Source organism: Pan troglodytes, chromosome 17 (genome assembly GCF_028858775.2).
Source record: "Pan troglodytes isolate AG18354 chromosome 17, NHGRI_mPanTro3-v2.0_pri, whole genome shotgun sequence".
Taxonomy (NCBI): domain Eukaryota; kingdom Metazoa; phylum Chordata; class Mammalia; order Primates; family Hominidae; genus Pan; species Pan troglodytes.
Window position 1 is genome coordinate 73,542,196 of NC_072415.2, and position 23,294 is coordinate 73,565,489.

General features: G+C 39.3%; 1 protein-coding gene across 1 annotated transcript in view; it reads left to right on the top strand.

Annotated features, from left to right (window-relative positions):
• Positions 1-14,834: 14,834 nt before the first annotated feature.
• The window catches only part of SERPINB12 (serpin family B member 12), a 50,727-nt gene continuing 42,267 nt past the window's right edge, over positions 14,835-23,294 (top strand). The window contains exons 1-2 of the mRNA XM_016933234.4: positions 14,835-15,042; positions 15,192-15,355. The gene's annotated coding sequence lies outside the window, so the exon portion shown is untranslated. The remainder of the gene's footprint in view (positions 15,043-15,191; positions 15,356-23,294) is intronic.

The following is a 23,294-nucleotide window of genomic DNA, read 5'->3' on the forward strand; positions in this document are numbered from 1 at the left end:
AGTACTTGTCATATGTAGCCTTCACACAGATAGACCTTTTTTTTTTTTTTCCCAATTCTATCTTTTGTTTCCTTTTTTCCCATAAGACAATGACATACGCTTTTAATGAAAAGGAATCACCTTAGAGGAAAAATATTTATTCATTATTTGTCAAATTGTCCGGGGTAGTTGGCAGAAATACAGTCTTCCACAAAGAAAATTCCTATAAGGAAGATTTGGAAGCTCTTCTTCCCAGCACTATGCTTTCCTTCTTTGGGATAGAGAATGTTCCAGACATTCTCGCTTCCCTGAAAGACTGAAGAAAGTGTGGTGCATGGGATCGACGAAACTGCCCTGGCTCCAGTGAAACTTGGGCACATGCTCAGGCTACTATAGGTCCAGAAGTCCTTATGTTAAGCCCTGGCAGGCAGGTGTTTATTAAAATTCTGAATTTTGGGGATTTTCAAAAGATAATATTTTACATACACTGTATGTTATAGAACTTCATGGATCAGATCTGGGGCAGCACCCTATAAATCAACACCTTAATATGCTGCAACAAAATGTAGAATATTCAGACAAAATGGATACATAAAGACTAAGTAGCCCATAAGGGGTCAAATTTTGCTGCCAAATGCGTATGCCACCAACTTACAAAAACACTTCGTTCGCAGAGCTTTTCAGATTGTGGAATGTTGGATAAGGAATTATAGACCTCTAGTAGCTGAAATGCAAGACCCCAAGAGGAAGTTCAGATCTTAATATAAATTCACTTTCATTTTTGATAGCTGTCCCATCTGGTCATTTGGTTGGCACTAGACTGGTGGCAGGGGCTTCTAGCTGACTCGCACAGGGATTCTCACAATAGCCGATATCAGAATTTGTGTTGAAGGAACTTGTCTCTTCATCTAATATGATAGCGGGAAAAGGAGAGGAAACTACTGCCTTTAGAAAATATAAGTAAAGCGATTAAAGTGCTCACGTTACCTTGACACATAGTTTTTCAGTCTATGGGTTTAGTTACTTTAGATGGCAAGCATGTAACTTATATTAATAGTAATTTGTAAAGTTGGTTGGATAAGCTATCCGTGTTGCAGGTTCATGGATTACTTCTCTATAAAAAATATATATTTACCAAAAATTTTGTGACATTCCTTCTCCCATCTCTTCCTTGACATGCATTGTAAATAGGTTCTTCTTGTTCTGAGATTCAATATTGAATTTCTTCTATGCTATTGACAATAAAATATTATTGAACTACATGTCTTGTTTTTTTTTCCTATTAAGTTAGACTATTTTGAAATAGAACCAAGCCGTGCATTTACAAAAGCATCCCTGAAGCAGGCAGATCACGAGGTCAAGAGATCGAGACCATCCTGGCCAACATAGTGAAACCCCGTCTCTACTAAAAATACAAAAATTAGCTGGGCGTGGTGGCGAGCACCTGTAGTCCCAGCTACTCAGGAGGCTGAGGCAGGAGAATCGCTTGAACCTGGGAGGCAGAGGTTGCAGTGAGCCAAGATCAGGCCACTGCACTCTAGCCTGGCGACAGAGCAAAACTCCGTGTCAAAAAAAAAAAAAAAAAAAAAAAAACTCAAAACATAAAAACAACAAAAACAAAACAAAACATAAAGAACAAACCCCAAAAAACCCCAAAGCATCCCTGTAGGTAAAATGCTCTTTTGAAGATTGAGGCAGACTAAAAAGAAATAAGAATAATTACTTCCTCTTTTCCCTTGTTTTCCTTTCTTCCTAGCCATCAGCTCTCACTTCTTTCTCCCACACTCCTTTCATCCTAGGGAGTAAAAGACCAGGGCGGTGCTAGAATGACTCTCAACTGCATAAACATCTATAATGGAATCAGAGACCTTGGGACATAGAGATCTTCCCAGCCCTTTTCACTCTAAACCCACCCTCAAAAGTCATTATATTAGGACACTGTATGTGCTTAAAACATTGTTTCTTCTTATGAAGAGTGTTTTTCTCAATGCCATGCACATTTGTTTTAAATTAGTTATGGTGTCCCTGAACCTAATATTCAACATAGCCTCTTTTCTGTCCCTATTGTGTGCTTGAACTAAACGTGTCTCCTCTTTCAACAAATGATGAGTACAAAAGCTGACAAATGCCCCCACATCCTTAAAAGATTATTTGTGTGGGATGGCTGGGGGTGGTCAAAGCCAGATTTTGCCCTCTTGGTTCATCATCCCTCTTATCCAGGCTATGAAATACAACATGTGAGATGACTGTGAAAAACATTAGTGAGTTTTTAGAGGAGGGGAGAGATTTGTGCTTCTTTAAACCAAGAATGCAGGGAGCTTAAAGTGTCTCCTGGAATTTGGAAAACACTGAAAATTTTGGTCATCTTATCTGGGACAGTCTTAATTCGGTGATTTTTGAACCAGGGGAAATTCTGCCCCCTAGGGGACATTTTCATTGTCACAACTGGGGTACTGTCATCTAGTGGATAGTCTGGGGGGTTTTGTCTAGGATGAGGAGGAAGATGAAAGAGGGTCGGTTTGGAAAGGAAGAATTCAGTGCATTCTGCAAGCACCCTGCCCAGCCCAGCTCACTAGCAAACTGGTCACAGGTATATTATCTCATTTTGTCCTCTCCACAGACCTTTCAGGAGGAAACCATGACCCCATCTTATAAATGAGGATGCTGAGACAGAGAATGGATAGACAACCAACTCAAGGTCACAGAGCTAATGCATGTTGGTGGCTATATTTGAACTCATGAAGACTGACTCCAGAGCTGGACTTCCTAACCTCTGTGCTCCATGCCCTCTTCCAACTGACAGCGATCCCTGACAGGCGGCCACTGAATGAACCTGAAAGAATTCCTCTCTTCCAGACCTTCTCTATTTAGGAGGAGTTCCAAAATATTTGTCATATCCTGGCAGTCCTTTCCTTGTCAACTAAAACATCCCTAGAGTCAGAGACAGTCCACCAGTAAGGGGCCCAATTACTGCCTTTGCTTATTCTCACAGTGACCCTGGAGTTAAGGGCCATGCCTATGTATTTTATGAGGAAATATGGGCTTAGAAGAACTGGATAATGCATCCAAATGGGTAAATAGCAGGGCTTGGATTTGTGAATATTATGACTATGAAAACATATATTTAGTTATTTCCTTACTGATGAATATTCAGCTAGTTTCTGGTTTTTCTGTTATAAATAATATTACTATGGACACCTCTATACTTAATCATCTGTAATTATTATTATTATTATTATTATTTTTTGAGGCAGTCTCTGTCTCTGTTGCCCAGGCTGGAGTGCAGTGGTGCAATCTTGGCTCACTACAACTTCCCTCCCTCCCAGGTTCAAGTGATTCTCATGCCTCAGCCTCCTGAGTAGCTGGGACTACAGGCATGTGCCACCCCACCTGGCTAATTTTTTGTATTTTTAGTAGAGACGGGGTTTCACCATGTTGGCTAGACTGGTCTTGAAATCCTGACCTCAGGTTATCTGCCCGCCTTGGCCTCCCAAAGTGCTGGGATTACAGGCGTGAGCCACTATCTGTTTAAGATTTCTAAAATCTTTGTGATTGATATGTTATGAATATATCACAATTTATTCATTCTACTCTTGATGGACATTTGGGTATTTCCAGGTTTGGGCTATTACAAATAGTACCATTGTGAATATTCTAGTACATGTTTTTTGGTGAAATATGTGTGCATTCCTGATTGTTACACACACACACACACATATATATTATATATATATACATTTTATATATATATAAAATGTATATATATATTTTAGTGGTTTTCCCAGTGCCTCTCTATCTTTCATTATGATTGTATAATTATGAGTGATTACTTTTTCCAACTATGACTCCTACCATCACCACTGCCATTCTTGGAGTAATTATTATGAGCCAGACATTTTGCTAGACATGACATATGTTATAATTCAGCTTCCACAGCAACCCTATGGGGCACCATTTGAGGTGAAAGGTGCTAAAGTTCAGACATGCGACACAAAAAAGCTTGCTGAGCACAGATGGCTACTGAGTTATATGGTTAGGACTTAAACCCCAGTTCTCTGACTCCACAGTCCATACTTTTTAATCACTATGATTTGATTATATTACAAAACTTACTTGTATTTGGCCATAAAAAAGAATTAAATCATGTCATTTGCAGAAACATGGATGGAACTGAAGGTCATTATCTGAAGTAAAATAAAACAGATTAATCATCTTAGGTGAAATAACCCACATAAAAAGACAAATATTAAATGTTCTCACTTATATGTGAGAGCTACAATATTTGATCACATGGAGGTAGAGTGTGAAAAGATGGAGATCAGAGACTGGGAGGGGTGAGCTGGGGGAGGAGGGGAAGATGAAGAAAAGTGGCTTAAAGGGTACAAACATATAGTGAGATAGAAGGAATAGAGTCAATGTTTGATTTCAGAGTAGGGTGACTGTACTTAACAAAAATGTATTGTACTTGGGTGATGGACAGCCACATACCCTGACTTGATCACTACACATTTTACACATGACATGGAACAAAATTTCATGTGTGCCCATACATTTTTACAAATAAAAAATGAAAGAGACCTAAAGTCCCTTTAGCCTGTTTAGTGTTGGTTGCTTTGCATCAATAAATTGATGATTCATAGGAAAAAACAAAACAAAAAGCTTCAAGGGCAGATTTTCCTCTATGTTAAAAATGAAATGTTATGTTGAATAGAAGACAAATGAATGTAGATAAAAATAAAAGTTAAATGTTTACATAATAAGTAAACATTCCATAAATATTTACTTTTCAAATATGTCTGGTTAAATGTAATTTTTGGAAAATTCTGTTTCTTTCTCAGGAGTCCTGTTCAGTCAACTGTATGGCATTTGTGATTTATATCAGATTAAAAAGACTTCCCTTCTAAGTTTTAACTCTTGGACTAGAAACCACTAGCACAACATTCTTACCCTCAACCCCACCCTACAGTCATGGAAGATTTAGGTGATGGGTGTTTCCCTGTTCTTTTGTCCTTGTCACCATCCTCTGCCAGACAGTAACAGCTGCTTGAGTTTGTGAAAGCTTTTTGAGAAAAGAGATCAAACTGTTTCACTAACAGCAAATGACTATTCCTCTCCCAAGGCCTGGAACAGACAAAGGAAATGGCATTATTCTCCATTAGAGATGAGATAGATACAGACGTGTCCCTGGAACTTCTGACCGCATTTGAGGAGTCTTGCCAGTTGCACGTGGCCTGAAATGACAGCCCTCCCTGTCTCTATCACAGGCTGCTTTGCACTTCTCACATCTCCTGGGACAGGATCTATCACACAGTAAAATAAATACCAAGGCATATTTTCAATGGATGGAAAATAGAGTTTGAATGGGCAGGTGATCTATGTGTTTGTGTTGGTTGCCTCTTGCATCTAATGAGGGCTTCTCTGATGACATAAAACAAGATCGTCTTGTGTTTCTGAAAGTGTGTCTGGAGGAACAGTAGTTGTGTAGGGTATGAGAAGCTGCTATGAAATAGGAGTCCGTGGTTGAAAAATCTTGAAAAAGCTGTTTTGAACAAAATTAAACAGGTTCTGCAGTACTCTTCAAGCTTTCAAGAAGTTGATGTGGCCGGGCGCAGTGGCTCACGCCTGTAATCCCAGCACTTTGGGAGGCCGAGGCAGGTGGGTCACCTGAGGTCAGGAGTTCGAGTCCAGCCTGGCCAACATGGTGAAACCCTGTCTCTACTAAAAATACAAAAATTAGCTGGGAGGCTGAGGCAGGAGAATTACTTGAACCAGGAAGGCGGAGGTTGCAGTGAAAGGAGATTGCACCATTGCACTGCAGCCTGGGCAACAGAGCAAGACTCTGCCTCAAAAAAAAAAAAAAAAATTGACGCCGTTGACGTCTTTTCTGAATATCTGGAGGAGGGTACAGTGTCTGGTTCCTTATTTATTTTATTTTATTTTTAGAGACGGAGTCTCGCTCTGTTGCCCAGGCTGGAGTGCGGTGGCACAATCTCGGCTCACTGCAAGCTCTGCCTCTTGGGTTCACGCCATTCTCCTGCCTCAGCCTCCAGAGTAGCTGGGACTACAGGTGCACGCCACCATGCCCAGCTAATTTTTGTATTTTTAGTAGAGGCGGGGTTTCACTGTGTTAGCCAGGATGGTCTCGATCTCCTACCTCACGATCCGCCCACCTTGGCCTCCCAAAGTGCTGGGATTACAGGCGGTGAGCTACCGTGCCCGGCCTGGTTTCTTAAATTTATATGACCTCTAAACCTGGTAGTCACCCTGCATCTTGGAGGACAATTGTTTAGTAGAGTGAGTTTTGGGAAAAGTCAACTTAGCTGGGAAATAGATTTAGTAAGAAAAATCAAGATTTTTCCGGTTGCCATGTGGATACTATGGAAAGAACCCCGGTGTGGGAGGAAGCCCTGGATTCCAGCAACCAAACCACTCCTATCAATACCTGTATATGAGGGAGGGAGGGTCTTTATCTCAGGGATTTCTGAGATTCCTCTTGAAGCTAATAGTTCACGGGGCCCAAACAAATCCTCTATCCTGAGCCATCTCTCACCCATCCATCTATGTGGAGACGGCTGCCATTTCCATCCCTAAAAGCATGGTCAAGGGTCTGACACTCCTCTCTGACACTAGGAACAAAGGTTGTCCTCCCAAAGGTGAAGAGGCATGATTGCTATGCACGCCACCCCCCCCAACTTTGGCAGGAAAATGAGAACAAGTGAGGCAAAGACTCACTTGTTATGTCAATTCTAGGACCACATATTAGTGGTGAAATGACTTTTTCTTTCCAGCAATCCCAAAGTTACTGAGGGAGGTAGGAAATGTGAAGACAATGCAACCAACTTCTCTTCCACACCATATAGCTGCTTTTCCCCTGCCCAAATATAAACACAGACTTGCCTCTTTCTTGCAGGCTGCCTAGTCTTTTACTGTTTATTCAGGCTGTTGCCCACACGAGCACCATTGCATACAGGTGTGTAGGTAGATCCCTGCACAAGGATATCCTACAGAGATGGTTAGAGGGAGCTGAAGTCAAGCTTGTAGTCTACTTGCATAGCAGGGCTCCAGGGTGTGGGGCTGTGCCTGTCTGAGAAAGGGTCACCTCTTTTGCATTCACAAAAAGATAGGGTATAGGCTAGCAGTGGCTCTGTTCAGTACTCAGAAAAATTTGCAGAAGAAAAAAGAGCATCATTACATCTTCAGTACTACTATCATTACCATTACTGACATCATCATCATCAATTCGATATGTTACCTTGCTAAGATAATGATCCTCTGTAAAATTAGGGCAATTAGGAGTATATAGATTTTAGGAGCAAATAAGCTGATGAGAAGTAGGCTCTGCTTAGGAGGATGGACATACCCTGAGGGAGAGCATGAGTGAGGGGCGCTGGTATCAGCTGATTTATCGCAAGGAGCAGTCTGATAGCCGCGATGACATGCTGAGACCTGACTGGAGTCAACCTGGGGTCCAAAAGGAGTCGTTGCCATCTCTAGTTCCATCTTTCCTTAGGGAGGACGCCTGGATAAAGGGAGCTGGATGCCTAAGAACCAAAGCCTGGGTACTGGAGAGATGGACACTTGTGCACAGCACCCAAATAAACAAGCCTTCTTTCCTTTGTCAAGAGCTGCTGTCGATAGCTAAATTTAGTCAGCCGCTAGAGGGAGGTGCTGGGAAGTTAGGATGAGCTGTTTTCTCTTGCCCTTAATTCTTCTTGCTGATTTAGGGGAAAGCAGGAACTCCGCGGATTGGATAATTAGGTCAATGGCTTTCCACATAGAGAACAGGTTTTCCCATCGTTGGGCAGGTGTCATTGCAATGTTGCTGGCCTCAGAGTTGGCCTGCCTGAGCTGGGGAACAGGAGACCATTTGGACATTGTTCTCTTTGTTACCAAAATTCATCACAGGCACTGATAATGGAGGTATAGTAAGCATTAAAGAAGATTTGCACTCTGTATTCAATAATTTTAAGCACATCATTCCCAGTCATAAATTTATTTTTTTCATTTAATAACATTGTATTGAGCATCCAATAGACAGCTGTCTGAAACGACCTAACTAGACCCTCATTTGCTGTCTCCATCTTGTCCACAAGGTTATCAAGGAAATTTTCGTCAATCTAATTACTCATCTTTTCATTAATTCTTTGGATAAAAATTTATTGGCCGAAGTGTGGGAGAAGAGGTAGGAATAAGACACAGAGCTCATAGCCGTGTAAGAGAAAGTGAGCCGCGAGCAGAGCTGCGATGGGTTATTCGAGGGGCGCTGGAGCAAGAAGGAGGACTCCCGGCTCAGTCTGAGCTGAGTCTGAAAGGACCAGCAGGAATTAGTTAGGAAGGCAAAGCCGGGGGGCTAGTGGCCCACGCACAGCAAGGACTCAGGAGAAAGGAAACGGCTGTGGGGTCGCGGTGGGTGGTGAGTGTAGGCAGGACTGTGCATGACACCCCAACACTCTAGGAGGTTGAAATTCATCCCAAGGACGATCAGGAGGAGGAAGACAATTCACAGAGGTGCCTGTCAAACTACCTACGGTGAAGGAACAGTTTCCCCCTTTATATTACCAATTCATCATAGACCAATACTTAAGTAAAACAAAATACATATGAGTTCCAAGGAAAGTAAAATAAAAAAATGAAGACACACAAAACAGAAGCCCTAGCTTTTCATTATTAGTTTCGACATACATAAAATTACTTGGTGAAGTTTTCCTAACAGTTTCTATATTCATAATCTCCATTTCTATACTCATGTCATGATGGCCAAGTTTCAGAATCCACAGACTGCCACAGACATGGAGACTCCTTAGAGTCTCAGTAGTTGAAAGGAGGGCAGAGGAGAGCTCGGATTTGCATTTTTGAAAAGTGTACCTGGCCAGTGGCTGGTGAAGCCTGAAAAGAATGGATACAGGTGAGGAGGGAGTTGAAGTAACCCAGGTGAGAGTGTGTGAGGCCTCAGCTTCAGCAGTGGTAGTGGGGATGGGAAGGGGATATCAGGATATGCGCTCTGGAGAGCCATTTTCCCAATGTAGACACAAATGGGTGTGGTGATTTATTGGGTAGGGATGTGTGGGTGAAGGACCACAGGGGTATTGTGATGGTTCTTCATTTTCAGGCTTATACAACTTAATGGAACCATCTTGGACATGGGAAGTGCAGTGTGACTGTGTACAGGACTCCGTCTTGAAGGGCAGGGCTCTCTGCTGGCATCTCCAGATCTGGAAGATGGTTTCAGATGATAACCATAGGCCTCTATGAGCATTTTTAGAAAAGTCCCTGTGTTTATTATGGACAAAGTTTATTATTTTGCAACATCTAAGTTTCATAGGTGTCCTGAATTGAAAATGTAGAATAAAAAGAGTTAGCCAATTAGCTGGTTTGTAAATATCTTTTTGTTGTAATTTACATAAAAGAGGCATCTTGGACATGGAATTGTTAAACTGCCTCTGAGCAGTGTATATTACAACTTGTTTACCAGGTTGGCAGCAGAGGGGCAGAAGGAAGGATAAAGGGAGAGAAGTATGCAGGTGTGTTCATATTAACATTTTGTTGATAGCCATTGATGTGTGTGCATCTCTTTTGGCTGTACTATAGGAACATACTAAGTAATTCAATGGAAACATACCTTCTTGCTAATATTTTAATGGTATAGATCTGCTAATGAATTCTCTTAAGAAACATTATACTCAATGTATTCTGTTGCTTTAGGTTTCATTTTAAATTGAGCATTAAGGGAATGCAGTATTCTGACTGGAACTCTGCTAATGCTTTTATCTAGAGGTCTGTTGCCATTTTTGACTTCTATGAAATTTTTGTCCCAAGAAAGGTGGGGTTGCATTTTTTTCTAACAGCAAAAAAAAAAAAAAAAAAAAAAAAAAAAAAAAAAGGGCAGGATGGGGAGTAGGGTTTTTTGTTTGTTTTCATTTTTAACATGCTTTTAGTTGCTTTTAGTTTTAGCTATGTTGATTTTGAGATGCCAATGGGACATTCAGCAAGAGACAGGAAAGGATACTAGTGTTTCTAGAGGCGAGAGATGAATCAGCTTATGGTGGGGTCCAAAACCATGGCTGGGAGAGAGCATCAGGAGAAGAGAGTGGGCTGTGGGCAGAACCCAGGGAAGCCAGGATGGGTGGCCCGCCAAGGAAGAGGAGCCATAGAGAGACGGGATGATTTTAAGAAGGGAGTGATTTGGAGAGCCAAGAGCCCAGTGCTACAGAAGACCCAGCTCCCTTACAGACTGAAAAGTTCCTATTGCATTTTCACTGACCTGAGCAAGAATGATTTCGGAGGCAAGTCTGCAGGGTTTTCTTGCTCTATTAGCACGTTAATATTATCCACGGAAGGAATTCAGCCCATTTCAATTGCAAATTCCTGACGAGTAAAGCTATGACAAGGGAACAAAACTTAAGGGAACAAATCCTGGAAACCTGTTATCCAAGGCACCCACCTGTGAGGTGAAAAGTCATCTCCAAAGATTAAAGAATGCCAACATAAAGGAAGCCCACTCTGAAACTCAAGAAAAATTTGCTTCCTCTTACCTTTGTACGCCTCAGTTTCCTACTAGTTTAAGTTTATGTAAGTAACCTTTAGCAAGTAGCCTATAGCTTAACCCTCTTCCCTGTAAAGGAAGGGGAAGAACGAGGTCACTTCTATCTTCCTCCATAGGAGAGGAGAGCGCCTTGTCCAAAGCTCAGTCAGCCCCTCTCCTGCTGCAGCTGAGATTCACCTGAGCTCTTGGCATGCAAATGGCGGTGTGGAGGTAATTTAGGAAGGGATTGGAGATTGCTCTTTATAAGCATAGAGACAGTACTCACGTTACACCTGTTTTCAGAAGGTCTTATTAGCATTTATCCCGGATTTAAAATAATTTTAAGTGAAGTATATTTAACATTTGCCTAATATTTAAGACAATCCTGGATGAGTTCGCTAAACCCCTCCCTCGCAACTTGTACTTCTAGCTTTGCCATTGTCTTCTCTAACAGTGTGAAACAGAATTTTCATTTAAACACGGGGTCAAACCTAAAAGATGACCCATGATTAAAAAAACAACAACAAAAAGAAAACACTGTTTGATTGATTGATTCATTATTTATTTTCTTGGAGTCTTTCCAGATACAACAAAACTAATACCATTCGTTCAAGATACCATGTAAGATAGTAAAATAAAGTACATCTAGACATTGACTTAGGATCTCTGAGTGTGGGAGAAATATTGGCTGCTGCGTCAAAGACCGAGGCCTTGGTCTTTGAGGTTCACAAAGCCCCAGGGCTGCCAGGTGGTGAGGTCAATAGGAAATGTCTGAAATTAGAGCTTGTGTGTTTATGAAATACTGGGTAATGCAGGCTGAGGGGTTCTGTGAGCATATACAGAATAGTCTGAAGGCACTTGCGGTTTTATCAGTTAGTGCATGGGGGTAAATCTGCAGCTGCTTATTTATTTGGTAACAACTTTTAATTTTGCAGTAAACCCTGTTGACAACATTGAGCTTAAAAAAAAAAAAAAAGAGCGAGCATATTTAATGAAAAACCAGGGGTGCTGAATTTGCTTTTCTCCTGTTGACGATGTAACTTGGATTAAAATTTCCCATTAACCACAGGCTGCACTGCCATCACTGACCACATGAAAACCAGAAATGCTAACCTGCTGGAGAAGCACGAGGGTCTCCTCCAAATGTTACAATTTAGCACATCTGGCTGCAAAGGCCTTCCATGCAGCCCTCTGGGAAGTGTGATGTTTCATTCAGATCATGTGACTACTGTCCAAATTAATTAACTCATTCTAATTCCAAGTTTACATAGGAGAGGTGAAGCCATAGCTATAGATGTGTGAGTTCCATCTTATAAGAATGACCCCAACAGTTAAATGATGTCAGTTTTATGTCAGTGTCATGAGCTGTTGCCAATAGAAAATTATTTATGTTAATTTAAATAATGGTTCCAATTTTCTTTTGTGGGATTTACAAAACTTTTGGAATATTTGTCTATTAAATGAGAAACATCTGACACTATTATGAATTTAATTGTAAATTTAAAGGTTCATAATTGAAGATAATACTTATTTCTATAGTGATAACATAAATAGAAATTTTGGTAATGTCAGTGTTTTTTTTCAACTTTTAAAAAATACGCATTTATTTTTTCATCATTTGTTTCTCTACAAAAGGAAAACAATGTCACTGTTATAATGAACACATTTTCTTTTCTAAATTAAAAAAATCCCCTAAGTCAGCAATAAACTTGGAATTGGTTGTAGGGCTCATAAAATTCATAATTGTGTCCAAATACACTGTTATTTTACAAAAATAGAAGTTACAGTTGTAAAAATGTATGAACATTTATTTTAAAAATTGTTTTTCCTTTAATTTTTTACATTGACGTATAACAATTGTATATATTTATGGGGTATAGCGTGATGTTTTGATACATATTATGTGTAGTAATCAGATCAGGGTAATTAGCATATCCACCATCTCAAATATTTACCATTGCTTTGTGTTGGGAACATTCAATATACACCTAGCTATTAGAAGGCATATAATATATTATTATTAACTAAAGTCATCCCACAGTGCTATAGAACACTGTAATTTTGTATTTTTTTAACAAATCTCTTTCTATCTCCCCTCCATGCCTTACCAATCTCTAGGGTCCTCTGTACAAATTTTTAAATTTATGTACAGAATAATTGCAGTTTTTTGTGAAGCCTTCATCAGTTGGGTTTTAGAAGTGTCGGAATCTTTGAAAAACTATATTATGAATCAACTCATGTCCCATATTAGTATTAAAGTTTTGTTGTTTTTAGTAAACAAATCATTTACCTTTTCATTGCATTTCCCCTCAAAATCAGTTGGAAGTGTCTACACAAAGCATTTATGAAACAGAGCATAAGAAAGCCTCAGCTTTTGCTGCTTTTAGCTAATTAAAATTATCAAAAACAAAGCCTGCAGACAGGATGCCATATAAATTAATCACCAAAGAAAGAAAGAGGGAGCTGAACAAATTTAAGAATAAGAGTTCAAACGTGTGTGATGTTTAATTTTGAAATTCTATAATTGCATTTTGGAATATTTCAACTCGTGGGAGGGATCTTTTGATAGGATTTGTACTTTTAATTAGACAACTTCATATATATATGTATTTTTTACCAGTACGGAATGAAACCAAAGTCCTCAATTTTGCACTTTCTAAACTTGGTGAAATGTTCAAAATAATCATAAACAGATAACTTATTTGACAAGTTCCGGCTTTTTGAAAACATTTTCTCTGAATAGAGGCAAAGAAACCGTAGCTGTGACAATATTGGAGCTGGATTATTTAAGAATTAAATTATGGAAAAGTTTTAATCAACAATATCCCTCATGTAGAATTTGCTCTGAGCTTAGATGCTTTCAGCATCTACTGAAAGACTATCTTCTAACAACCCCAATTTCGTTAATCATAAAATGCGCTTTGAAGAAGATTTCTGGCAATTTTATAAAAGAATTAAAAATAATACAGCACATTGAGAAACTAAATTCTTTGGAAAAATTGTAGTGACAGCTTTAGAGACCAGGATTTCTAAAATACCTGAGATTATACAAGAATAATGATTTTGTTTGTTTGTGTTTTTTTAACACTGAGATAACAAAAAGTTTTTTTCACATTTTGCTTAGTGTGTACAGATACATGCTATTTTATTTTTAATTAATTAATTATTATTATTTTTTGAGATGGGGCTGGAGTGCAGTGGGCGATCTCAGCTCACTGCAACCTTCTTCTCCCGGGTTCAGACGATTCTCCTCTCTCAGCCTGCCGAGTAGCTGGGATTACAGGTGCATGCCACCATGCCCGGCTAATTTTTGTATTTTTAGTAGAGACAGGATTTCACCATGTTGGCCAGGTTGGTCTCGAACTGCTGACCTCAGGTGATCCACCGGCCTCAGGCTCCCAAAGTGCTGGGATTACAGGCGTGAAACAGTGCGCCTAGCGAGACACATGCTATTTTAAAAGAGAATTTTATTAGGGCCAGGCGCGGTGGCTCACGCCTGTAATCCCAGCACTTTGGGAGGCCTAGGTGGGCGGATAACCTGAGGTCAGGAGTTTGAGACCAGCCTGGCCAACATGGAGAAACCGCGTCTGTACTAACAATACAAAAATTAGCCAGGCGTTGTGGCGCACACCCGTAATCCCAACTACTCGGGAGGCTGAGGCAGGAGAATCGCTTGAACCCGGGAGGTTCAAGTGAGCTGAGATTGCCCCACTGCACTCCAGCCTGGGCAACAGAGCGAGACTCTGTCTCAAAAAAAAAAAAAGAGAATTTTAGTTTTGAAAACTTTTTTTTTGTATAGAATGATTTTAAAGGTCCGCCAGTAAAATAAAAGCAGCTGTCAATTCAGATTTCATCTATCTATGCAACTTTATCTCTAGCTCTATAACTGTAATTATTTTTGATGCCCTTTTCCCTTTCAGAATTGTCCTGGTGTGGAAGACTAATTATATGGTCGCGCTGTCTATATAACAGGGCGGAATAGTAAAAATGCTCTGCAGAAAGGAGCTTTTCAGGTTTTCTTCATCTCCATTGGCCTCAGGAGAGGTGTTATTTTTGCTAGGTATGAAGTTTTTTCTGGTTGTTGTCTCGACCCTGACACCATAGAGTTTGCTTCTTTGTCTGGGTGGATGTCAGGGCTGAGAAGGAAACAGCTCTGTCACTTGAGAACTGGCTTAATCTGTGGGGAAATCAAACTTAGTCTCTATGTTTCCTCTGTAAAATATTAACTGTTAAGGTGCCTTCCGACTCAAACGCAATGTTATTATCAACCTTTAAGAGAATCGGTCACTTCTGTTCATTTTCTCTTCCACTAGATGGCGCTGTCCGTCACATTATAACAGTGCTGCTCAGGGCCTGGAACTGTCAGTTGCTACAGCTTTTCTTTAAGATCTGTGAACTCCCGCCCTGCCTTAGACCTTCTGCCCCTGCTGCTATGGGGACGTTGTTGAAGTGCTTTCTTCTCCTTGCCACCAAGACACTCTGCAACATTCCTTAACGTTTCATTCTAGGCCACCTCCCCAAGCTTAAAAAATTTGTTTATGGTAAGAATGGTTAATATGAGGTGTAACTTCCTAACTAATTTTCAGTGTACAACAATATATTATTATCAGCTATAGGTACAGCGTTGAACAGCAGATCTCTAGAATCTATTCATCTTGCTTAATTGAAACTTTACTTTCCGTCTTTCTAGAACTCACGTTGCACCCGGTGTGACTATGATTTACCACCCACAGTTCAGGGTGGGGACACTGAAATACGTGGCTCATAGAGTCTGGTGGTACTGGGTCTTGGTGAGTAGGAGCAAGCAAGGCACTGCCCAAAAGCACTTCTACCCGTATGAGCATCCGTCCACAGGTAAGACCCGGGGACTCAGCCCCAACTTACCTGATGTGGCTCTGTGAGCACCAGGTGTCTGGGGCCGGGAGACAGGGACCACCCTAGTTTAGCTTCCTTAAAACCTTCAACAGTGGCTCTGCAAAGTGCATATAAAAGGAAAAATCAGTGGAATGAATCCCAGGGCAGCTGAGATCTGCTGTGGATCTACTCTGTACCAGCCACGTGCTAGATGCTTGATATACACAACCACATTTATGTGTAGCACAAAACCCCTGTAAGGTAGGGACGGTACTTTGATCCTCACTTTGTTTCTTGAACTTTCGCTAATTGTTCTTTGCTTCTGCCTCAACTCCGCCCCTTCTGTCCCTCTCAGTCTGATATACCAATGGACTGCCCTCCTAGCTTGGTTTCCTAGATTCCGGTACCATTTGGTGCATTATTGCAATTAACTGCTGAAAATCATGAGCCTCTTTCATGTTAGGGAACTAGGTCTTCTGGGTGGAATCCAGCCCTGAAGGCTGGGAGTTGGTAACTTTGCCATGTGTTTCTTGTTGTCACAAGATGCCTCATCCCTCATTCTAGGAGTCCTAAAAATTTCATATGTCTCAGCATCTCCTGAGAATTTTGTTAAAATGCAGATTCCAAGGTCCCATCTCTATAGGTTCTGACTTATTATCTAAGGTAGGCTCGAGAATGAGTATTTTGAAATAAGCATCACGGGTGATTCTGAGGCAGTTTCCAAGGATCCTGTGTTGGGAAACTCAGCCCCGTGGGGCTAGCTCATTGTCATGGATGCCCTGTCTTGGTGCCTGCTTCTTAGCTCCCTGCCTATCTCTAGAACAGGTACCCCGTGTGAAACGCGCTCATCAGGGATCTGTCCCTTTGCCCCTGGGAACCTTCTGTAGTCCAAACCAGGGCCTTCACCCTCAGCTCTGTTTTCAAGTGTGAGGCTCTTGCTCTTCCTCAGAGACAGGTTCCATGAGTAACCTTTTCCTTTCGGTTGGGCCTACTCCCTATAAGCAGGGCATGGCCTCACACCCAGTGCAGGCTTGGTAATGCCTTAATTGTGGAGCACACAGAGAACAAGTGTTACCAGGACGGGACAATGGTGGCAGGAGCCATGCTTCTGCCCAGCCCTAGAGGATGATGACGATTTCTCAGGCAGGTTAAGGGTGGGGTGGAAGCTATCTCTAGGAAAGGAAAAGCAAGAACAGTGAAAGGGCAAGGTGTGTTTGGGAGCCTAGAAGAGGCTGTGTAGCTGAAATGCATGTGTCAGTGGAGAATGAGTCACAGATGCAGGGTGGGGAGAGGCTGGACATCCACCCCCAGGAGATTGTCCTTCATGCTGGCTAAGGAGAGAACAGGTGTCCTTGCAAGGGGGAGACAGATTGAATGAAATAGGGGGACTCAGTAGGAGAAAGAAAAGCTGATCAGAGGCTGTTGACTCTGATATAGAATAAAAGTAATGAAGGCATAAACCAGGACAGTGGTAGAAAAACCAGACCACAGAGGAGAAAATGTAGAGAAGTTTGATAGGTAGAAGCTAAGCATCTTGAAGCCCAGTTGAGGGTAGGGGTGGGTAAACAGGAGAAATCAACAACTAACATTTTAAGCTGAAGTGAATAAACAGATGGTGAGGCCATTCTACAAGACAAATAGAAGGTGTCAAACTAAGTAACACATAGAGAGGGAAACTCTCCAAAAGAAAATGATATTTATTTCGCAGTAGCCTTGCAATAGGAATATGTGCATCATAGTGAACTAACTGTGTGTATTCAAAGAGGTTGAGGCAAGGAGAAATTTTTAAAGGTAAAATAAGGAGGATTACATAAGTTGTTTTGAATTAATTATCCTTGGCTACAAGAATCAATACCAAGGGTGGCATCAGTCCAATGTTAAACAGGCAGTTGGTGGACAGATGTCCTTGTGTAAGGAATTTTTTTTGCATGAGGTTGTGATGTCCTTTGTGCAAAGTTATGACTTTTGCAGAGTCTTTTGTGATACTTCTTGTTAGCAGGTGTATGTGTATGAAAAAAATTCCTTCTCGCCTTCTCTGGCTCCATTTTGTCAAGGCTTGACATAAATGACTCCATTTGATTCTGACAACGTTCACATTTCCCCCTTTTGATCAAGATTTTGCTCTGAAAGCATCAGCGATCAGTCATCTTGATAAGTTTTGGTTATCCCTCAGTGTCAGTGTGGACCTGTCCCAGGTTGCTGATCTGATCCTCTATTGGAGAGAAGTGACTGGTGACTAGGAGTCCGGGTCAAAATTCTTTTAGCAACATTTGAGCAGCAAGGGAGGTTTGGAAGGAGTGGCTCTTGACTAAGTTGACCTGGAGTCCATTGTCAAGTTCAATTTTTGTCTATTCCGTAGGCCTTGGCTATCACCTCAAAGCACTGGGCCAGCATTAGTCTGCTAGGACTGTACTTAGCATTATCTTGCCCAAAAAAAGGTAGGCACAAGCAAGGGAAAATTAAGAGGGGCAAGAATCTCATTATGCTGGGAGTTTTGTTCTGTCGCTGTGAGAAAAGCCATCCACAACAGTCAACTGCCTGTACCTCGTCCTGGTTTGGAGTCTGAACACCTCCAGTAATGGAATTAGGTGGTCTAGTGAAATTTTGGTGTGACCCATACATCAGGCATGAGACTTGTCCCTTAAAATTCATTTAGTTTCAGCTATAGGGCTTCAGGAACAGACCAGTTATTGTTCTTAGTTGGAGCATTGTAGCTAGATATTGGAGGAAAGTAAGATAATTCAGAACCTAGTTCAGTCTACAGGTAGATAACCAGAACTCAAAAGCAATGGGTACAATTGCTACAATCTAATGAAAAGCGTATTATAGCTATAGAGAAACATAGTTTTTCTCTTTATAGTAATCCTGATTTTTATCACAGATAATCAAAATAAGACTAATTTATTTGTAAAATAAGTTTAGTTTTTATCAAATTTTACTTGATCATTTACATAGTGTGACAAGAGTAATGATTGACCACATGGTAATTTCAGATTAAAAAACCCCTTGAGGCTAGAAAGCCGAATCAAGGCAGACTTCAGACTTTGTCTGCAGGACGTATAAACAACTTAAAACTAAAATCTAAGTCAAAACCTTGGTAATATAACCAATACTTGCAATTGTATCCTTTTATAAAAAGAGGAGATTCTTATTGCTAGAAAAATAAGAATATTTACAAATAGTTTCCAAATTTTGGAGGGATCAATCAGCAAAAAAAGTAAATGTTTCCACTTTTGTTCACAAGAGTATATTTTACCAAACTGCAAGCTGTAGATAAAGAGAAAAATGATAAAGAGAAAATTTCTTTAAATCTGGGAAGCAAAACATTTAAATAAAGAGCCAATAGTTTTCAAATAAAAGCCATAAAACATAATCTTTATCAGTTATTCAATTTCATGTAATTAATTTTTTGTTTTGCTTGACCTTGATTAGCAGTTTCACAAATTCAACAATTTCTCCTTTAAAGTTGAGGAAAATTTTTATTCAGTCCATCATCTAAACATTATTAGAAATCTGCATTCAAGAGTACTAGTTAGAATCTTTGCCATGAATCTGACTGCAGATGCCTTTAGAGAAGAATCAAAACAATAACTGTGGATGACAAAAACTTAGAATAACCATGGTTAAAAATCTGGAAATTGATAAGAAATTTTTTTTTGTGGCATACAACAAGATAGCCAGAATTATAACTGATGACATGCTAGATTTTAAGGAATTTTGTATCACTTGGAACATTCATATCAATAACATACTCATAAATGTAACTGAGATAAAAATCTAACATCAGATATCATTTGATAATGTTTCCCATATAATTCAACATATTAATTCAGCCTAATTTAGTTTAATATGTCATTTCCATAAAACTTTGAGATGTTCCAGGGTCCTCTGGAACATCCCAAAGTTAGTTTGAGATAAAAAAAGATTTAATTTAGAACTTGATTGTGGGGAAGCCTGCCAAAAATGTCAAAAGGTTCAAAACACTTTATCAAAATGGGATAACATGTCACTGTGAAATAATAGTCATTCATTTAAACAAAGTGATATTCAAAAGACTTTAGAAGCAAATATACAGTCACATGGCTGTAAGAAGAAAAATCCTTAACCCTTTCAAAGTTCATTTTTCCTAAGTAGTAAACTCATGAAGACAACATGAAGCACAAGAAATGACAAAATATTTGTTTCCTAGGCCAATTACTAAAAGGTAAAGAAACAAACCTCCTTCAGTGTGATTGCTTCTGCATATGGGAAGCTTGTTTAGATAATCTGGAAGTCAAACCTGATGAAAAGGTGCTTGAATTCAGTCAAGCACAGGAAGAGTCTGTGCCCAAGTTATAAATGTACACCATATGACAGAAGAAATAAACAAGAAAGCCAGTACCTTGAACAGGGGAATGTATGGCTTTTCGAAAAAGTAAAGACACCTGAAATTGCCTGGATGCAAGCACAATTCGGACAGATCAAGAAAAGCCAAGAGTACAGAATCAAGTTACACTGGAAGAAAACATTGCTTTTCTAAGCCTTCAGGACAAACATTTCAGCATCAGGTCACAGCAGCAGATTAATAAATGGAAAAAAAAGTTATAGGAACTGATGAGAAGTTTGAAGGAGAGAATTACCATCCCAGCCAAGCAAAAAGCTGTACTTTCTCAAGGACAGAAACAGCAGGAGGCAGTGATGCGTGACTTGCAAATCACAAGCTGTGGATACAGCAGAAGTTGAACTTCCAAGATATTGAATCTGAAAAGCTTCAAGAGGAAAATTCTACCTTGAGAAATAAAATTGCCATTCTAAGTGAAGAAGGCAGCATTGTCAACCTTAAATAGGGAAATTAAATGGATCTCAGGAAGAAATATGGCAGAAATAAAAACTGTAAAACAAAAAGATGTTGCAGTTCAGAAAATGGTTGAAAAAAATTCAGAATTAAAAGAAAAACTCTTTTTTGCTAGAAAAGATAAACACTTTAAGTAAATTTTGTTATTCCAACATAGGGGACCAAAATATTCTAGTTTCGTATTAGTATATTAATGCTCGATTTTTGGAAAAACTTCTAAATGATTCCTTTAATTATAGCCAAATTGATTACACACAAAATTTCTTTCTTTCTTTTTTTTCTTTTTGAGACAGTTTCACTCTGTTGCCCAGGCTGGAGTGCAGTGGCATGATCTCAGCTGACTGCAACCTCTGCCTCCTGGAGTCAAGCAGTTCTCCTGCCTCAGCCTCCTGAGTAGCTGGGATTACAGGTGCACACCACCATGCCCGGCTAATTTTTGCATTTTTAATAGAGATGGGGTTCCACCACGTTGGCCAGGCGGATCTTGAACTCCTGACCTCAAGTGATCCACCCGCTTCAGCCTCCTAAAATTGCTGGGATTACTGGCATGAGCCACTGTGCCTGGCCAAAATTTCTTTTATAAATTTATTATTTATAAAACATTTGCAACGTGCTCAGAATTTCTACAACATGCTTGGACCTTCAGTTTTGTAGTTTTGTGCTATACTTCTTTTTACCAGTCATTTTATTTTAGGACAAAAAATTTACTTTCTTTTTTTTTCCCTTTCCCTTTCCTTTTTTTTTTTTTTTTTTTTTTTGTGACAGTCTTGCTCTGTCACCCAGGCTGGAGTGCAGTGGCATAATCTTGGCTCACTGCAACCTCAGCCTCCTGGGTTCAAGTGAGTCTCCTGTCTCAGCCACTCTAGTAGCTGGGATTATAGGCACGTGCCACCATGCCTAGCTGATTTTTGTATTTTTAGAAGAGACAGGGTTTTGCCATGTTGGCCAGGCTGGTCTTGAACTCCTGACCTCAGGTGATCTACCAGTCTCGGCCTCCCAAAGTGCTGGATTACAGGCGTGAGCTACTGTGCCTGGCCCCCTTCCCATTTTGAAAAGTTCTTTGGTTTTTAACCTTCCTTACCAAAAATGTATTTTCACAGCTATAATTTTTTTATTTCTTTCTCACTTGCTTACTGGTTTTTTTCTATGTTGTTTCTATTTCCTTTCTAAGTCTGTATTTTGAAACAACCATTAAATCACCTCTGATTTAGACAATAAAGAACTCATTTTCTATGCCTTTCTTCTAATTTTTCCCATCGAAAATACATCTTAGTTTTCTGGTACACTTTGTGTACAGAATTATATATACTAATTAGGAATTTTACTCATAGTAACCTTAATTTCTAGTGAAACCTTAGAAGTGAGCAGTTTTGAACTCTTATTCTTATACCAACAGCTTATAAATACATATTTTATAATTTTTAGAAACATAGCTTCTCATACAACAATTTTTAATAGTTAACAATTTTATTAATAGAGTCAAATATATTTAGTTGTTCTATAAGATTTAAGAAGTCAAGAACAAACTTGTACTTGTGTTCAGCAATTTATTTTTCATATTGGAAATGACCCAGACACTTAACGAGTATCTATTACTTAATTCAACATAATATTGCTTTAACATTTCAAATTACATGAAAAGTTTATTTATAAATATTTATCCAACTTATAGTTACCAAATTTATTTTTTTAAACAATTATACCTACATTACTTATGAAAACTGCAATATTCAACAGGTCGAGTCATTATTTCAAGTGACTTCTTTGTTAAGTGATTTTATAGCCTGCAAATATCAGGCATTTATCACCCAAGTAAGAACTTTAAAGTAAATATGTGTGTATTTTGCCAATAATTCAGAAGGTACAGCTATTTTCATTAAATTAACAATATTAAACTAGCCTTATTCATGAAAGACTTACACAAAGATCATTTTGTTTTTAAGCTGGATTTATACTTTCATTACTTTAAAACATCTAGGGGAGACAAATATAATCCCGTTTGACCAATAAACCCAGGAAAAAATGTTTGCTGATAATTCTGAAGACGTTTCTATTTTTATATTATCAATAATTTAAAAATCATGGATCTTAAAAACATTTGGGTTAGTTGCTGTATTTTTGGTAACATATTTGATTTAAACACTTATTTTTTTCCTTTTAAGTTAATTAATTAACTAGAGCTCTTTCATGAATTTTGGTTGAAAGCTATTACATACACACAACATGAAAACACACAAACAACATAAATACAGAAGCAGATTCCCTAGCTTCCTTTTTATTTATTTATTTACTAATACTTATTTACTTATTTTTAGAGATGGAGTCTTGCTCTATTGCCCAGGCTGGAGTGCAGTGATGTGATCATAGTTCACTGCAGCCTTGAATTACTGGACTGTACTGATCCTCCCACCTCAGCATCCTGAGTAGTTGGGATTACAGATGTGAGTCATGGTGCCCATCTTCCCTAGCTTTCATTTTAGAATTTTAGTCATGAGACAGTAAAATACAGTAAAATAAAATCATGACATTAACTGTTTTATATTTTTATCCAAATTGTGTTTCTGACAAAATGGGACAAATCTTATCCTGCTTGATAGCTTAGCGTTATGATTTTTATTTGCCTGATAATCTTATGAAGGCTGTGGACCATACTTGGGATAAAACAGTTTGTTGTAAAAAAGTATTTTACCATGTTTTCACCTCTCTTTTCAATTTTAAGTGAGTTGAGAGATTCTTTCAATGTTTACATTTTACAGTCACGTGTTGTTTAATGATGAGGATACATTCTGACAAATATGTCATTAGATGATTTCCTCATTGTAGGAACATCATAGAGTGTATTTACATGAACCTAGATGGCATAGCCACTATACACCTAGGCCACATTGTATTGCCTGTTGCTACAAACCTGTGCCGCATGTAACGGTACTGAATATTGTAGGCAATTGTAACACAATGGCGTATTTTTGTGTATCTAAACATATTTAAGCATAGAAAAGGTACAGTAAAAATACATATTATAATTGTATGAAACCTCAGTCCTGTATGTGGTCGGTTGTTGACTGAAATGTTGTTATGCAGTATATGACTATAGTTAGAATTGGC